Source organism: Echiichthys vipera (genome assembly GCF_963691815.1).
Source record: "Echiichthys vipera genome assembly, chromosome: 19".
Taxonomy (NCBI): Eukaryota; Metazoa; Chordata; class Actinopteri; order Perciformes; family Trachinidae; genus Echiichthys; species Echiichthys vipera.
Genome location: NC_139844.1, coordinates 3,753,072 through 3,769,477, shown reverse-complemented (window position 1 = coordinate 3,769,477; position 16,406 = coordinate 3,753,072). Strand labels below are relative to the sequence as shown.

Here is a 16,406-nt window from a genome sequence, read left to right as displayed (position 1 = left end):
TGTTTTATAAACTGAGTACTCACTCCTGTTTCTCGTATTAGCGTCCATAGAACACTGAAGTCTTCTCCTTTGTTTTCACCGAAAGGGGGGTGTAGGGCTGCGCCTCTCTTCTGTCAGGTGATTCGCTGGCACTGCCTCCTCTTCAAACTGTCAGGTGAAAGGTTGAGACAGTTTGGAAATTGAGTGCCTTAACTTTAGAACCGCTCCAAACAGTGCATCATCTGTGGGTTATCCTAGTAGGTGCATAATTGCTGTTGAGGTGTTGGTATTGAATTTATATTGGATAATTTATGGAGCCATGAAGAGAGGTCGTTCTGACCATTTATACAGTCTCTTGTAGTCAGTTTGTGTGTGTGTGTGTGTTTGTGAATGATTATGGGTGTGCCAGTGGTGAGGCACGATGGTTGCTATGGGTTACCTGCACACCTGGGCATGGGTGGTTAATCAGTCACACAAAGGTTGGATGAGGGAAACACAGCTCAGGAGTGGCAGCAGTGTGTGTGTGTGTGTGTGTGTGTGTGTGTGTGTGTGTGTGTGTGTGTGTGTGTGTGTGTGTGTGTGTGTGTGTGTGTGCGTGATGGCTGAATGGGTTTTGTATCCCATTCTTAGTATTTTTGTATGAGCTCTTTAAAGTCTGTTTTGTAGATGTCTAAAGTTAATAAAGTGTTCAACTCATTCCCAATGGATGACCTCATTTTTGACACACCATCATGAGTTGGAAACGACTCCAGATTCCCTCAAGGGGCCTTTTCATAGTTAGATTGCAACTACACTACACAGTCTATGGTTCTGACATGTGGGAACACAATCTGATAACTGACAAAACTGTTTTTATGTACGCCAGCGTCATGTGTTTCTTGTGAGCGAGTTTTTTCCAAATGTGGAGAAGTTGTAAGCAAAAAAGAAACCCGTTCAATTCAAAAACTGATGTACCTCAATAAAAATGTTTGAGTGCCCCCCATTGCCCCCTACCATAGTTACACAAGCACACCCACCCTATATTTTTCCAGCCCTCTCCTCAATAACACAATACACACATTCATCAATCTTTATTTTTTAATAGAACATGATATTCAGTCTGTGTGTGTGTGTGTGTGTGTGTGTGTGCGTGTGTGTGTGTGTGTGTGTGTGTGTGTGTCTGTGTGTGTGTGTGTCTGTGTGTGTGTGTGCATTAAAGAATTTTCGAAGTAAAGACACTTTAAATCCACTGCAGCCTTGCACTTTGCCAGTAGAGGTCACTGTAACTGAACCCATTTTCAAAAAAATTGGTTCAGGTGGTTCAATGCTTCACAAAAGCTTAATTTTCTATCACTAGACATCAAAGCAGTGGTATACAGTATATATACCACGGCTAACATCCAATCAGATTGCTTGTTTTGAGCCGTCCGTGACCCCGTTCTCCCAAAGCAGCTGTGGGTTATTATCTGTGGGAAGCTGGCAGAGGGCAGCGTGGCTGTCAACACTGACTCGCCAGCCTGCAGACAGCAAATGCTTCTTCACCTTTTTTATACGGTCTAGGTTCTGAGCAGAAGGTAGGCTACAACACCACTGTTGTGCTGTTCTGTCCCTGCAGCTCTGCTCCAGCTGTCTGTAGCAGGCACCATCCAAAAATCACAAGCAGTGAGACGTGTATTATGGACTTCACTTCTTAATAAAGTGATAGGGTTTGACTTTATTAAGATAAATTGATCTTGGTTTTGTGATGAGGCTGCTGATAATTTAAATGTGTGCCAGTATTCATTAGTTGTATTCTAGGAGAATTTCTACTAAAATTTAATTTGAATCAACATTTTCTTTTAAGTCAACAATAGAAACAACATGTAGGCTACAATATGACAAAAAAGAGCTGGACTAAACGAATATAGTTCAGTAAATAATTAATACAGGATAACCTTCCTTTATTAAGTTGTATATATATTATGCATACTTTATTACTACAAATACAGAATGGATAGGCATGATATGTATGACTATCTCTGTTTTTAAGCAGGTGAAAACATGAAGAACCTTTTAAAGTCATATCTCAGAATTTACAGTGAGAGGCTCACCTTGTAACACATCAAATGTTATAAACCATATTGTAATTTCAGAGGCGATGACAATAATAACTCGAATGCATGAACGCATTTTTCTTCATAAAAAATGTGTTTTCAGCTGTGTCCTAAGTTTGTTGAGACATTTCCTCAGGCAGCCTTTTGTGAAGTTGAGCATCACTTGAGCAGCTCAGGTGTAACAAATAACATTAACCAGGGCTCAGTTCCATTAATTGTCCCAGTAAGTCACTCCAGTGAGCCAGCATACACAAAACCAGGAGTCAAAATGTCTGTTCGAAAAGATCGGAGAGCCCACGGCCCCCTGCTGAATGTTGGTTAGCTGGAGACTCATCTTTAATCATCAGTTTTAGCAGCTTGAAAAGGCAGCAGTATACAGTATAAATATAGTTAATATTTTTGTTATTTGTGTGTTCTATCCTAAGAACTTCTCGTGAAATAGCAGTTAGACCAAGATATGTCAGTACAACACTGAAACCCAGACTTGTGTAGGACAAACAGGGGACTTTTGCAAATAAACAGAAATTAGAAATCCGGGATAAATTAAAAAGGAAGACTTGACCGAGTCTAATCTGATCTAATCTACATGCCACTTAATCAGTTGCATGTAGCCTACGCCAAGACAGGATGCCAGGTGTCAAGCCAAGTGTAATACACACACACACACACACACACACACACACACACACACACACACACACACACACACACACACACACACACACACACGCACAGACATGCGTTTATATGTGTACATGAGTTTTCAGCAGTGTCCTGAGGCCGCTTGCTGCTGTCTGGTATTGAAGTGCTGTTCTGTGTGTGGACAGAAGATGGCGGAACAATGTCATACACTGCAGCTCATGCAGCAGTTTATCCCTTCATTAGAAGTGAAAGAGAAAAACAGCAGGTCATCTGCCAACTATTGCAAAAACTAAATTTAAACTTTTCAGAAATGTAACTATAAAAGTATCACAACAAAACTGAATAAGGCAGCCTTCATGTTAATATAGCCTATTTCTATTGTATTTGATATTTTATGTTATTAACCCTCGGACAGCTGAGTCTAGTCTGTTAGTTTCATTGTTATACATGTATAAACATGTTAACTCGACGCTGTAATTAAATAAATCTGTTAGTTTATACACACTTACACCTTCCATCCCTGTCCAACCCACCTACTACCCTTCACTATACTCTGATTGGACGAGTGTCCTGTCAGTCATAGGACCGGGCCCGTTATGCGCTCTTCACTTGCTTTTGAAAAACTCTGCATTCTGAGGAGTGTGAAATAAAAGCAACAGATTACAACAAAAACAAAAGTAACAAAGTTTATTCCTAACAGCGACAGCTGTTTGTTTTCTACAACACATATCAAAATAGATATTTAAATATGACTAATCATGTCACAGGGAATACCAACAATATGGGCTCCCGTTCGGAGACATAAGCACACTATAGAGTTAACCTTGTCAAAACGTGTCCTCAGTAATTTAAATATCACATTCGAAAGCTCGGCTAAGAAGAACAAAATGAACTGTCTTTGTCATACTCCTCAGATAAATCTTCGGTGTGCCCTGCCACGTTTAGTTAGTTCGCGAAGGCTGTTTAATCTGCCTCATTCTAATATTTCCGACAGCTCGTGAAAGCAGCAGTAGTTGCATTGTGGCCCTGCAGAGCTAACGCCATCACACGCAGCGGCTACGGCGAGCAGCAGGCAGGGCGACGGCAGGGCGACGGCAGGGCCACCGCAGCACCACTCTCCACCCCTGTCACAGCGGTTCATCACAGCGGATATGGACTACAGAGCTGCGGGTTGTTAGACGCGTTGACCCGGTAAGATACACTGCTTTCCATTTTAACACATCATTCAGCGAGCTCGTACCTCTGAAGCGGAACGACTAACTTTGATTTCCCGGGTGTTATTGTTGTTGACATTTCTTTAACGTATAGTCTGATAGCTAGCTGACGTTACACATTTCTCCACCTCCTCTCCGGGGAAAGGCTTTCGGTTGTTTCTAATGCGATACCCGGCGTGTATTCAGTAAAATATAGCTCACACACCACCTCGCATCCAGCCTGGAACTGGGGTGAAGAGGCAGCAGCCGAAGCTAATTAACGTGAGACAAGTAGGTTATCCACGGTCAATGGCACAGCAGAAGGACTACTCAGGAGGCTGAGAGCCCTCCCAGCATCCAGGCGCATTGGTTGTCGACCTCTGCTGGGTTGTTTACCATGATGGTGATCATCATCAGCAGCAGCAGCATCTCATGATGCTCAGTGGAGTCAGATGAAGGACGCAGCCTCACATGATTGACAGTGGCTCTCTCATCCAGTGTGCATTTAGGCTCTTCAGTATGTAGTAGGGAAAGCACAGTGCTCAGGACCATGTTGCATTCCTTCACATAAGAAGGCGTGCAATGCAGGTGGAGTGTGTTTGTGTCACTTTAACACTATCTACCCCAGCTGTTGCATACACCGGAGATCGGAATTAAAGAGCAAATGATTCATCTTTGATTTAATCTGAAATACTGATATTTTTTATTTTTCATAATAGCAGAACCACTGCTATACTAGCAAGTTTTTTGTTAAATAACCAAGGCACTTCAACAAAACCTTTATTTTGTAAAGAAAAAAAAAAGCAGTGCTAGAAATGAGAGAACAGTGTTGATTGTGTCAGAAGAGAAGATTTCAACAATGTATTCTTCTCTAGGATTCAAAAATGAACAGGAAGTGTAGAGGCCACAGCTTTGAATGACTTCAGCACATCTGCGCCCACAGGACATCACTAGTTTCTCACACTGCTCTGCTCTGATCTGCGTCCATCGGTCTCTTCCACAGTTCACTAACTGGAGTGGGTTTCTTACACATTACTTTGTCACCAAGGAATTTCCAGAGATTCTCTATGGGTTTTAGATGTGTGGGTGTGATTTCTGGAGGATGACATGTTATCTAACACTTGCATATTGCACTGTGCTGAGAATATATGAATGGCTTCCTATGGTGATGACCCTCTTCGTCTTCATGCAAGGGAAGTTTCTCCCTCCTTTCCTTTGGTAATTGGGGTTAATTGCTCTCGTCACCTCTTATCGCCTTTTAAAACAATGTCAGGCGTGCCACGTTTCATTCCATGACCTGGCCAAGTCAAAACCACATCCATTTGTTCCATGCATTGTGTCTGCAATATAAGTGTCATGGATTCTTTTTATCGGCCCAACAGTTTCTCTCTTCCATCTGCATTTCTCCTGTTAAGTGTGTCTTAATTAAACTTCATTTACAGCATGCAACAGACAGCTCTCAAGTAGGAGTGTACGGTATAGACGGTATGAACGGTATAAACGGTGGGACAGTAGGAATTTGCTCTATGGTATGGATTTTGACCGTGTAACCGGCAGAGCAGCTCTGATGTTCCCACACAATTTACTGGCCCTTTGAGTAGAAGCCTATGATCAGTCTGGTTAAATCCATGGTTAGATCACCACAACAGTCAGTGAGTTTACATGCAGTTTAAAAACCTGATTATATTCTGGTTAAGGGCATACTCCGGTTTCTCAAACACCATGTAAACACCGTACTCCGAGTAGAATCGGAGTTCTCATACCCCGGTAAAAGACCTAGAGAACTCCTTCAGTACCCCAAGTATTCGTGCATGTAAACCCAGGGTTTCCCGAATATGATCGGCTTACAAGTCTGTGCTCCATGGGTTATAACTGCCCCTCCCCACTCAGCGGCAGTGGCTTTTGACACTTTAATAAATCAGGATGCAACGGCCGAAACATGGAAAAAAACAACAACACGAGCATTATCTTTAAACTGAGGGAGGACTTCTCAGCAAGAAGGCGTTGCTGCCTGTTTTACAACCACATGATGTTCTGGCCTGCTGAGTTCAGGTGCCGCAGGTGCTGAGTATGGTAGCACAATATGTTTTAAGGCTGTAAAGATGTATCTGTCCCCCATGTTGCCAGGATAAGTTATCGTCTTGGATACCAAGCACAGGAAACAGGGGTTTTATGAAGTATGATTTGTTTTTGTAGAAGCTGTAGTATACAAAGTGAGTACAGATCACATTCTCAAGGGCTGATGATCTGTATTTTTCCGATTCTAATCATATGAAGTCAGCATTAATACAACCACATTGGAAAATTAGAAATATCTGATCTTTTGCAGTTTGGTAGATATCCCAGTCTGTCTGACTCTCGGTTTTTTGCAGAATCAAATGCTCTTGTCAGGATGAGTTATGAGTTAAGGGCTGCTCCTTCACTGTACAAAAGAATGAGGCATGCTCGGTATCACTGATGAAAGTCCCTTGTGTTTTCATGTAGGCCCAGTCAGACAGCTTTTAACAGCTCCTCATCCTCTTCCACTGTGTGAAACGCTGCTAAAGCTCTGTGTTCCTATACACACTTCGCCCCATCACTGATGTGCTGGCAGGAGACACCTGATGAGGCAGGGTACCGAACAGTGAGGAAGTGAGGACCCAAGAACACAGGAAAGCTCACGCAGTAGTAGTTGTGCACCAACTGCTCTCTTTAATTTAGTCCCAATTATAAATTAAATTGATTATTAAAATACATTTTAATGAATAACAGTGTTCCCCACAGAGCAGGTAGCAATGTGTGGTGCAGGGCCGTACAGAGACCTTTTGAGGGGCAGGGGCTCTGACCTCTCCCCTGTACAGACTCTGACACACGATGATAGACAGCACAATGACATTCAGCCTAAACGTTCTGAAACTCACAGTTCTGCAGGGAAGGGAGACTGGTGTTGGTCGTAGTTTGGAATAAAAGTAAGAAAACAGGACAAAGTAACACGGCGGATATTGCTCCCAATGTTTTTAAAGCTACAGGAAGCATTTGAAATGATTCAGCTCAGTCTTCATTCTTTAAAGCACACTAAGGTTTCAGTACAGCTCATGTTCTCTTGCCTGAATAAAAACCAAAGCCTGAGTATAATTTAATCACACCTTTTATTAAGTGATGTCTCTTCCATGTACACACTCGTTAACAGTCACATCCTGACCACATCAAACCAACATGTACTGCAATCTTTGCACAGGAAAACACCACCTTCTGCTTCATGCTGCCCCCATGGAAGCTCACCGTTCCAGTCATCAAATGAGTGTGTTTACATGGACATGAATATCCAGTTAATGAGGCTTATGATCATATTCAGGATATGGTGTTTACAGGAGCACAGAGAACTCAGGTTATTCATATTCTCCGTAGACATGATGAATACCATTCTGTTAGCAGAGGCACTGTTTACAGATACAAAGCAGCTTCAGGAAATCTGAAACATTTACTAAAACGTAACAACTTAACTGCTAATTTCTTCTCTGCTCCGACCATCAGCAGCTCCAGCTGTCTTCTCTGAGTTCATCCTCCGTCTCTCTTCACCTGCACCCAAACACAAACACACACACACACAGAGACTGGCTTCCATAGCCTACTGAGCAATCCCTAAATGAGCTACGTAATAACTTCCTCTGTACCGCTGCCAGCCTGTGTCACTGAGAGCGCGTAGGACAGGAAATCAATGTTTGTATGGTAATGGCCATATGTCACCAATATTCTAAAGTTATCAATATAATTACTATTAGTCCAACAGCATGAGAGCCAAGTGTCCATCGGTGGTGAATCCATCTTCCTCCTTTAGCTCATGCCAGCGAGTTAACGCTGGGCCAATATTAATCCTCATCCGGCCTCGGATTCTGTCACTATCCCTTTTTCTTTTCTTGGTTTCCTCCAACAAAACGTTTGCTTTCTTCGGTTTAGTTTCATTTTCAGCCATGACATCAACACAGGATACACAGTCTACACACGCTGTAGCAGCCAGCAGACAGGCATACACACGCTACCCTTCACAGCTGGGCTCTGGCATCCCAATTTATGGGAAGGGGGACGTATGCTGTAAAGCAGTCAAATTTTTTGTAGTTATTTTGTTCACAGGTGTTTACTTGAAACCCAAAGATACATTGTGCCAGGGAAAGTGATACAGACTCCATCAGGATACAACAGATGGCATTAAACTCATTGCAAGTTGTAAAAATGCAATTCTTATTTTCTTATATTCTAACTCGATTCACAACATCCATAAATCTATTTTTACAAAATATTTTTCCCATCTCACTTCTTTAGCAAAAAAAATGTGAAACTGGATTTTTTTTTTTCTTCTAAATTTCATCCGTTTTCCCCTCAGGGGTCCAAGCCAAGGTTTTGTCTCAACCTGGATGTGCTCAGACTCAGTCAATGTGGCCCTGATCCATCCCTTTGGTGTAGCTGTGAAAGGAGCCATCTTGAACATTTGGACTGGCAGCAGCCATGGTGAAGCTCTAAGCCTCAACATTTTGCGAGTTTACGTAACGTCTAATCTCTGTTACTTAAAGCTGGGAGGGACGTTTATCTTGGGGGTTTTCGGGGCAAAAATCCATAACACTCTTTCATCATATTGTAATTCAGGTGTTCTGAGAGAAAACTAGACTTCTGAAGACCTCTCAAACAGTTCATCTGAACACAACTCCCAAATTGCTATGATACATACCTGGATCAAAAATGGGTAAATTACCTCTTTAAGTATTTCAATTCAATTCAAATTAATTTTATTTATAGTGCCAAATCATAACAAAAGTTATCTCAAGACACTTTACATATAGAGTAGGTCAAGACCACACTCTGATTTATTCACAATTTACAGAGTGAACAATACTCACTGGAAAAAAAGTTGATTCCTTAAGAGCTGAAAACCCCATCTCTACTGCCTGCAGCCAGAGTGGGCATGGTTTCATGGTGATGACTGAAAGTGACATGAGTGCTCCTGCTAGACATAGGCTTGTTAAAAAAGCAGGCGCACAGAGTGAAATATGGAAATATTAGCTAACATAAATATCCGCCAAACGTTTTTCAGCATCAGAGTTGGAGGAGGCAGTCAGGGGTAAACCCAACTGTTTAACTGTCTAATGTGGTTCACACTGTGGAACTCCACAGTTCACACTGGAGACATGAACTTTACCAGAACATGAGCTGGAGACATTGGCCCTCATTTATCAAACGAACGTACGGCAGAAAAACGTGCGTACGACCATTTCCTGGCAAACTTCGGCATTTATCAATTTGGACGTGAGCGGGAGCTACAATCAAATCTCACGTCAGGTCTGAGATTGTGTACGCAAATTTGAGCCTGTGGATTTGCGGTGCAGCACAGCAAAATCTGGCTGAAAATAATGAACAAACCTCAGCTGTCATTAAGCATAAGCAGTCACATATTAAGAACAGATAAGAACGGATTCTTAAAATGACTAAAAAAAAATATAAATTGTGGTTGGAGCAATTGATTGTACTTATGTGCGTCTGAAGGCACCAGCCATGAATGATTACGCATTCATCAATCGCAAAAACTACCACTCGATAAATGTACGTGATTTGTGATGCCAAGCTATCGCTTTTAAACGTGGCGGCCGGGGGACACACACACACACACACACACACACACGATTCTTTTATATTTCAAAACAGCTCGGCTACAGCCCCCCGCGACCCCGACAGGGACAAACGGTTGAAGATGAATGAATGAAAAGGAAAGCGCACTGCAGAGCCAAAGTCATCTCCTCGGTAAGTGGCTACCCTCGATAAATTGCATTAAATCAAACAAGGTATCAGATGATTAACATTTTGGTATGGTTCTTCTAGGTTACAAAGGTTATCCTCTAAAGGAATACCTAATAACCCCGCTGACAAACCCCGCTACAGAGCAGGAGTGCAGGTTCAGCAGTGTGCACACACGCACACGGGTCACAGTGGAGCGCTGCTTCGGGTTGACTGCCTCCGTTCTTCTTTTCCATACAGCGTTTTGATGGGCCCCTTTTATTCCACTCTTAAGACTGCCAAAAAGCACATCTTTATTTTGCTCCATCTCGGATGTGAGGATGCCGATTTCTGTTTCGGAAAAGTTTCTTTTCTTACCAGTGTTTCTTCTCTCCATGTTTGACCTCAGTGGGCGAGGCCTCCGAACCAGGAATATTTAAGGGCGTAACATGTTAATGACGATCGAATTCAGCCCCCACATTTATCAAGGCCCGCTCATTCGTACGCTGAGATTGGTCCAATACGAATGTTTCATAAATCACACTCGGGTCCTGTCATAGGACCAATTCTGCGCTCAGATCTGCGCCCGTTTTCACGCAAGATTTATAAATGAGGGCCATTAACTTTCCCAGAACATGAGCTGGAGACATGAACTTTACCAGAACATGAGCTGGAGACATTAACTCTACCAGAACATGAGCTGGAGACATTAACTTTACCACAACATGAGCTGGAGACATTAACTTTACCAGAACATGAGCTTGAGACATGAACTTTACCAGAACATGAACTGGAGACATTAACTTTACCACAACATGAGCTGGAGACATTAACTTTACCAGAACATGAGCTGGAGACACTAACTTTACCAGAACATGAGCTGGAGACATTAACTTTACCAGAACATGAGCTGGTGACATTAACTTTACCAGAACATGAACTGGAGACATTAACTTTACCAAAACATGAGCTGGAGACAATAACTTTACCAGAACATGAGCTGGAGACATTAACTTTACCAGAACATGAGCTGGTGACATTAACTTTACCAGAACATGAGCTGGAGACATTAACTTTACCAGAACATGAGCTGGTGACATTAACTTTACCAGAACATGAACTGGAGACATTAACTTTACCAAAACATGAGCTGGAGACAATAACTTTACCAGAACATGAGCTGGAGACATTAACTTTACCAGAACATGAGCTGGTGACATTAACTTTACCAGAACATGAGCTGGAGACATGAACTTTACCAGAACATGAGCTGGTGACATTAACTTTACCAGAACATGAGCTGGTGACGTTAACTTTACCTGAACATGAGCTGGTGACATTAACTTTACAAAAACATGAGCTGGAGACATTAACTTTACCAGAACATGAGCTGGAGACATTAACTCTACCAGAACATGAGCTGGAGACATGAACTTTACCAGAACATGAGCTGGTGACATTAAATTTATCAGAACATGAGCTGGAGACATTAACTTTACCAGAACATGAGCTGGAGACATGAACTTTACCAGAACATGAGCTGGAGACATGAACTTTACCAGAACATGAGCTGGAGACATTAACTTTACCAGAACATGAACTGGACACATTAACTTTACCAGAAAATGAGCTGGAGATGTTAACTTTACCAGAACATGAGCTGGAGACATGAACTTTACCAGAACATGAGCTGGAGACGTTAACTTTACCAGAACATGAGCTGGAGACACTAACTTTTCCAGAACATGAGCTGGAGACATGAACTTTACCAGAACATGAGCTGGAGACGTTAACTTTACCAGAACATGAGCTGGAGACATTAACTTCCCCAGAACATGAGCTGTAGACATGAACTTTACCAGAACATGAGCTGGTGTTCACAGGTATGGCCATCAACAACACCACTTATAAATTATCTATTTTAAGTCAATCAGTGCTGGTAACATAATCATAACGTACATTTTTGTCAATTTATTATATCTGATCATTTATATTAATAGAAAACGGTGTGATTGGAGAACACCAAGTCGGGGTAATTTGTGTTGTACTGTAGTCACTACTGTTCAGGGCTCCAGACTAACTTTTTTCACTAGGAGCACTGTGGCCCCTAACTGAAAATTTAAGGGGCGCAACCAGAAATTTCAGGGGCACACACGGTAAATCAATAATAGATGCAGATATTACAATGTGCTGTTTCAAATTCAGTGTCACATTTTTTATTGTGCTCTTTTGAAGATGCAAGGAAAACTGACAGCACCATCACTGTTATGACAGTACATACATTCAGAATAAGGGTTGTGACGAGACGATACACGATATTGAGTCCATGAGAACGAGATGAGACGAGACTAAACTTTAACACTAAAATGTCAGTATTTTCTTTACAGCGGGTATTTTAGCAGAGAGCTGTGGTGGTACTGAGGTGTCTTTGCAGAGTACTTGGCTTAGCCCTGGTGTAGCATACGGTACTACGGAAAAAGTATAACCCCATTTGGTCACAGTCTCGAGCCCTGCTGTACAGGGGCGGGTCCAGAGAATTTTCTGGTGGGGCACAGGGGGTAACAACAATTAATCTGGGGGGGCCGCCCAAATGTTACAAAAATTAAAGCTGCCACTAATCGCCCACTTTAATATAGACAATCACTTCAATTTATATTGTATAGTAACACACTGTTTGTTTTCATCTTTTTATTTTGACCTTTTAAGTTCAAGTCTTTTAATTAATAAACATGAATACAAAATAAATAAAAGTTCCACATTCTGTCATCTAATATTTTATTCCATTACTTTACTTGATCATTTTAGTTTAGTTTTCAGCTGTGGTGTCGTTTCAGTATCGGTATTGAGATATTTTAGGCAAGTATCGTCCCAAAGTCATAATGTTGGTATCATGACAACACAAATCTAACCTGACTCTCGCCAGATGAATTTGGTTCCCCCTTGCTTCCCTCATCCATCTGGGATCTCTCGACTGGGAAGTGGTTTCAGGAGGCTGGGACAACCTGTGACACTGATGAGAGCGACGCAGGGAAAAGCCAAACAAAACAGCAGACATGGTTTCCACCAACAAAAGCCTTCAGAGCCGTTCTCTGGTGTTCTTTCTAAAGAAGAAAGATTCTCTAAATTGGACAACACGGATGAAACGGCAGCATCCATGTTGACGCCTGCTTCCTCGACGTGAGCCAACATTGTTGTCTGAATCCCAACAGTCGCTTCTCTGCTACGTCACATCTGTAAAAAAATAACTCCGGTGGTCCTGATTGGCTCGACCACCTGAAATCAATTTCCTATGGAGCGATCCCAGATGGTTGAGTGGAGCTAGTCGAAGTCAAGATGGAAGCAAGGTGGAATGAAAATCATCTGGCGAAAGTCAGGTTAACACTATCTACAGTTGATAGTAAAAGGACAGAATTACGTTTTTGTCACTGTCAGTAGTGGAAAAATGTTTTCATATTTCAGTTAAAACAGTCTGCTGCTTATGAAAACAAACCCAGTGTTTTCACATGAATGATAAACCACCCCTTCTCATTAGTCAAAGTTGGGGGAGAGTCCAGTCCAGTACTTGATGACATTACATGGAGCTTGCGGTGTGTCAGCTGGCTCCTGCTCATACGTCACAGTCAGCTGCTCCTCTTCGCTAAGCGTCACGCCAGAATCTCAGAGGTCAGAAAGACATCACAACAGTTTCGTCCTTTGTGTCAGGCATTCGACAGCGGCAGGGTGAAATGTGTCTCACTGAGTCATGACGTACTCGTAGGCTTAAATGGACTTATTGTTACAGATGAGTAAATGTTGAACCAAGGATGAATGCGGGCTATGAGAGAAGCTGTGGGGCTGTACCCTGACAGAGCAGAGCTACAGATCATATGATCATCTCTGAACGCCTGCATCCCTCCAGCATCTCCAACTACCAACTGCTAGTTTTATTTTCACTCTGCTAATTAAAAACCCGGAGGTTTCACGAGGCGTCTTTAGCTTTTTACACCATCCATCAGCTTTATTAAAAAATAGGAATGTTTGCAAGCCAGGCGTATGCCTATGGGTCACTGTTGCAACAATATCAAGGGAGGAAATGATGTGTGAAAGCGATACACTTGCATGAAAGCTTGTCAAAACAGGGACCATGGAAATGTCCGTCTTAGGAGTGTTTCTTCAAAGGAATTCAATTAGCAGGAGTTGTTTGTCTTGCTTCAAGGAGCAGGAGCAACACCGAGCCTATCAAGCCGATCCCTTATCAGCCAGCCACTTCCACCTGCAGCAGCTCCTCTTTGTGTTTGCTTCTGCGTGCGATGGCTCCAAATGTGTAAAGTCAGTTACTGTTCATCAAGTGTGGCTTCATTTCCTCTGAGAGAGAATCACAGTTTGCTCATTGACATCTGGAGCACAGGCGAGGCATGAGAGCACCAGCACGCGGGGCTTTTCTCTCATATCCTGCTCAACATTTACCATTTTTAATCTTCCTCCAATTCCATTTAGCTCGAGTCCATTTAGCCTTTATTCAGAAGTTCAATAGTGCACTGGAGTGCCTCGGTCTATATTTAAAACCCTACTGCTGAATTAATCGAGCAAAAAATCTTTTAATTCTGCCAGCCACCACCCAGCCCAAAAGTTTCTACAGCTGCTGAAGCAGTGGTATGGCAATGGTAGGTTCCTATAACAGGTTTCCTCCATATGTGGTGTGTGAGCAGCCAGCCCGAGATCTCAGGCATCATGTGGTGGTTCGAGAAGCAGCAGAGAGAGAGAGAGAAGAGAGCTGAATCGTGCATTATGCTGTCTAAGACGTGGTCTAACCCTAACCCTCTTGTGTATAAGTTAGGGCTGGCCTAATCTTTATCTTTCTACTATAACAAATCTGCGTATGAGTGTAGAATCGGTTGGCAAGATTTTGGTAGTGGAAGTGGAGAAGTATTGACCAATCACGTTTGAGCATGCTTTGGTTGCATGTAGGTAAACAGTGTGTGTGGAGAGCAAAGAGGCAAAACACTTTGGCTGTCATGCAATCACTGAACCCATCGGCTATTGTCTGATCAGGATTTATCTTTTCATTATCATTTTGTTATTATTTCTCTGCATTCATATGCAGATATCTGTTTGTAGAAACGCCGTCTCTCAACTCCAACTCCATTCTGGGATCTCAAGTTGCTTATCGGACCTTAAATAATAACTGCTGCTAGGAAGAGGAAGTGTCAGTCCAAATATCCACTGGCGTCACCATGAATCCTGAAGTATTAGCAGTTGTCCCCAGACAATTAATTGTTTTTAGACCCATATGGCCAAACTCTCATATCCTGATATAGATGATTTATTCCATATGTTGATAACAATATCACGATTTAGCATGTTTTCTGGTTTTTCAATATATAAACAATCCATATGAAATAACCACGTGGTAAAGTCAACTTCAGTGTTCTCTCGTGTGAATTAAATACTTGACAAATGAAAAGTACTCAGTATTTTCTCGTTTTATTGAATTACTCATAATGTGCAAGAATCAGAACGTAAAGTGTCGTCCAAATGGCGTAAATACTGCCGTAACGCAGTTTGACATCATGATAGAAACAACTTTTTTTGTAACATTTTTATATCCCACTGACAATATATATCTTCCTTCTTCTATCGCCTCCTTCCATATTACCCATCCCTACTGAACAATATGGAAGAAGGACTTTATTTTGATATATCAAGATATGAGTCTTACCCCAAGTACCTCGGGATCATGTTCACGAGTGAGGGGACGATGGAGCATGAGTTTGGCCGGAGAATCGGAGCAGCAGGGGCGGTGTTGCAGTCGCTCTACCGCACCGTTGTGACGAAAAGAGAGCTGAGCCGGAAGGCAAAGCTCTCAATCTACCGGTCAATCTTCGTTCCTACCCTCACCTATGGTCATGAAAGTTGGGTCATGACCGAAAGAACGAGGTCGCGAGTACAAGCGGCCGAAATGGTTTTTCTCAGGAGGGTGGCTGGAGTCTCCCTTAGAGATAGGGTGAGAAGTTCAGCCATCCGTGAGGAACTCGGAGTAGAGCCGCTGCTCCTTAGCGTTGAAAGGAGCCAGTTGAGGTGGTTCGGGCATCTAGTAAGGATGCCCCCTGGGCGCCTCCCTAGGGAGGTGTTCCAGGCACGTCCAGCTGGGAGGAGGCCTCGGGGAAGACCCAGGACTAGGTGGAGAGATTATATCTCCACACTGGCCTGGGAACGCCTCGGGATCCCCCAGTTAGAGCTGGTTAATGTGGCCCGGGAAAGGGAAGTTTGGGGTCCCCTGCTAAAGCTGCTGCCCCCGCGACCCGACCCCGGATAAGTGGATGAAGATGAGATGAGAAGATATATCTGCTCACATATGTGAAGTCATTGGTTATGTAATCCAGATGATGATAATCACTTTGAACTGTGTGATAATGTAGATTTGAAAGTACTGCCCATCTTGCAATTATCAGATATCATGTTTAGAGCATCAGCTAGTCATTATTTGTATAAATATCTTAACTATTCTTTTGATTAAGCGTATAGAAAGCAGTATAGACCAGCATGCAATGCAGCACAGATTTCAGGTTTTCAGATATTCTGTAATACTGTGAAAAAAAGAATCCTTTAGTGGCTTTTTATGTTGATTGAAGACTTTTCTGTCATTCGAGGAACACAGGTAGTGTTGCTTTCTATTTCTAAGAGGAGGCTTTTTCCCCAGTACGTATTCTGGTTGAGGCATTTGACGTTTCGAAATTAGATCTGATGCATTTTTCTACTGATACAAAAAATATTTATTTTCATACCTACCTTTGAGGAA

At 42.4% G+C, this 16,406-nt stretch overlaps 1 protein-coding gene across 3 annotated transcripts in view; it reads left to right on the top strand.

Moving 5' to 3' along the window:
- Positions 1 to 3,748: 3,748 nt before the first annotated feature.
- The window catches only part of fynb (FYN proto-oncogene, Src family tyrosine kinase b), a 108,691-nt gene continuing 96,033 nt past the window's right edge, over positions 3,749 to 16,406 (top strand). For all 3 annotated transcript variants that reach the window (XM_083934090.1, XM_083934088.1, XM_083934091.1), the window contains exon 1: positions 3,749 to 3,884. The gene's annotated coding sequence lies outside the window, so the exon portion shown is untranslated. The remainder of the gene's footprint in view (positions 3,885 to 16,406) is intronic.